Source organism: Lepisma saccharinum, chromosome 5 (assembly GCF_977018435.1).
Source record: "Lepisma saccharinum chromosome 5, izLepSacc3.1, whole genome shotgun sequence".
Taxonomy (NCBI): Eukaryota; Metazoa; Arthropoda; class Insecta; order Zygentoma; family Lepismatidae; genus Lepisma; species Lepisma saccharinum.
The window spans coordinates 209,790-212,981 of record NC_139233.1 but is presented as its reverse complement, the minus strand read 5'-3'; the positions used below and the strand labels follow the sequence as shown (position 1 = coordinate 212,981).

Sequence of the window (3,192 nt, the reverse complement as noted above, 5' to 3'; positions counted from 1 at the left end):
GCCACCTCAAAGCCATGGTGTATGCGGTCAAAATCAATGATCTTCGCCACCTGGAACAGCGGATCATTGATGCCTGTACGGCTATTACACCAGATGTCCTGTTACGTGTGCATACGGAGTGGCAGAAGAGAATGGAAATGACTGTCCAGCATGAAGGAGGCCACATCGAACACATCATGTAAAGTGTGCCACTTTTCAAAACTTGAAAAAAGAAACCTTTGTAACTCCTACACAAATAAAGATGTCAAAATGGACAACACCATTTAATTCCTGACAAAATTCTAGCCTAAAATTATGTGTCACACGACCCCCTTCCCATTTAAAAAAATGAAGTTGAATCCAAGATGGCGGACTTCAAGATGGCGGCCGTCAAGATCAACCTCATCACAAAGTTTCCCCCCACCCCCAACACGCATATCCAACACTCACTGACACCTATCCCCACAGTGGCTTCTTTTATTTAGGTGTAATGCGACTTTTGACCCACCCTGCAGATCTCGTTGAAAACTGTAACTTGAAGTGTAAATATGCAAACTTGTTATGTTATGTTATTCTACAGCTTACGTATTTTATTCGTGTAACTTTGTACTTTTATATTTGACTTAGTATTGTATTAGGTTTCATACTGTGCTCAACACTTAAAATAAACGATTATTATTATTATTATTATTATTACAACCAATTAGGCCTAGTGCTTGGGCAAGAAGCGACACATTGTAAAATCCCCCTCCCAAAGAAGCCAGTTGAGAAACAGGATTTTGTCCGTTCTGCGCTGTGATCGCACACCGTTTCCTGCGACGGAAGAATTATAGTTCAATTTTTATTTTTTCAAGTGAATAAAAATGTCGGTCACTTCGGTGTGAAAGCGCACATAAAATGAAAATGAAAATCGGATGAAAAAGGGAAAAATTGTCACTTCTTGAAGGGAAATTAGGTCTTCAGATTTCCCAAACTCGTATTGTGGCAACACTGAGTCGCGTGGCTGTTTTGACACAGTACCCCTTATTGAACAACACTTTAGCAACCTTTCGTACTGACGTCAGATGAGGAATGCGTACGAGATTAGGTTAGGCCTGTTAGGTTAGGTTCCATTAGCATAAATACAATGAAAAATTATTATTTAGGCTAAGAGAACTAAACCTTGCTAGCCTAACGTGACAACGTAGGTATGTAGCCTAAAATTAAAAAGTTTACTCCCGTGACGTCAGAACACAAGGTTGTTCAAGTGTTGTGAAATAGGCGAGACCTGTTTTGACAACTCTTCGCTGTAGCTGTTTCCTCTCTGGCTCTGCCTGGCTGTGCTGTGAACCAAAAAGTTTTGTGGAACAATTTTAGATTTTGAAAAAATTAAACAGTAAAATATGGCTGATAGTTTACGTCCATATTTAGCTGTTGTGCAGCATACATTGGAAGCAGCTATGTGCCTTCAAAATTTCAATTCGCAGATTGTGGAAAGACATAATAAGCCAGAAATGGAAGTAGGATTAAATGGTGAACTTATATTGGCACCTCTTGTGATAAGAAGAAATGAAAAGGAAAAGGTATTGATTGAAGCTTGCATCAATTGCGTCCGAATTAGCATATCACTGAAGCAAGCAGATGAAGTCGAACGTATTTTGTCTTTTAAGTTCATGAAATTTATGATGAGAAGAGCAGAGGATTTCCTTATTCTTCGCCGGAAACCTATCAAAGGATATGACATTAGTTTTCTCATAACTAATTTCCATACAGAGGAAATGTTAAAGCATAAATTGGTGGATTTTGTGATATACTTTTTGGAAGAAATTGACAAGGAAATTAATGCGATGAAACTTTCATTAAATTCTCGTGCAAGGATTTGTGCCATGGAGTTTCTTAAGTGGTTTTAGGAACTTGAACTAATCATGATTAGTAAAATATGCAAAGTACACAAATGCATGTTTGGCATATAATGCAAATAAAATGTTACAGGTGTGCACGAAAGTTTTTTTTCACCCAATGGGTAAAAGACTACGTCCTTTTTCTAAGGAATACGTGTCATATATCGTTGGAAAGCTTATTGTATAAGGAATTCAACAACGTAAATCCCAAAGCGAGGAAAAATTACCTGGAGGAGGAAATCGATAACAATCGTTGTTGTCCAGATATGTGTAATTGAACGTACTGAGGAAATTTTTCGATGATGAAGCACATATGGTAAATGTCTGTTATATCGGAGACATTTTTACAGAAGAAACTACTTACGGAAATGAGTTTCTGTAGCACTTTGAAAGTTCGTGGAGGTATTTTCTCACCGTAGAATGCTGCGCAACAAGAAATGCAAAGCGACAACATTATGCCGTTGTTTCCATTATGTACCTGCAGATGGCGCGAGCGTCGAAAGTCTCGCGGTCTCGCCAGTGTTTCCAAACATGCCTTTTTTTACGAGAATTTTTTTTAACTATGCTTACCTAACCTAATCTTGCCGGAAATGGTCCATGGGGCTATCGTGAATGTTTTTTGGGCTATCGTGAATGTTTTTTGTTGCTATCGTGAATAGTTTTTGGGGCTATCCGTCAATGGTTCGTGGGGCTATCGTTAATGGTTTTTGGAGCTATCGTGAATAGTTTTTGGGGCTATCCGTCAATGGTTTGTGATGACATAATAAACACAAAATTAGGTATAACACTGCATACCCACTCCAAATCGACAATACACAAGCACGACGCACGATGATCCACAGCTGTGCGTGCCATATTGTATGTTCCGCAACGGAAGAAATGACCCAAAAGAGTAACTTGTAATGTGAAAAATCGAAGTTATTTTCATTTAAAAAGCATAATAGCACCTTCAACTATGTTCCGCAATACACAATTGGTTAGTACGAACCATTTGAAACTGAAAATATCCGATAGAAATGTGTCTCCGATATAACAGACATTTACCGCACATATTTAGGGGTGAAATGAGTGCTAATGGAACCGAACCTAACCTCGTAGGCATACCCCATGAATGGTTCGTAGGGCTATCGTGAATGGCTCGTGGAGGCTACCCGTGCATGGTTTTTGGAGCTAACGTGAATGGTTTGTGGGGCTACCCCTGCATGGTTTTTGGGATTAACGTGAATGGTTTGTGGGGCTACCCGTGAACAGAAAGTGTAAAAAGAAAAAGGTACGTACCTGAAGAGATGCCGGCTGTCTGCAAGCACGGTTTTGAACGATGCACTAAATTATT

General features: G+C 39.3%; 1 pseudogene; it reads left to right on the top strand.

Annotated features, from left to right (window-relative positions):
* Window positions 1-1,261: 1,261 nt before the first annotated feature.
* LOC145988167 (actin-related protein 2/3 complex subunit 4 pseudogene) lies at window positions 1,262-1,917 on the top strand (annotated as a pseudogene).
* The last annotated feature ends 1,275 nt before the right edge of the window (window positions 1,918-3,192 follow it).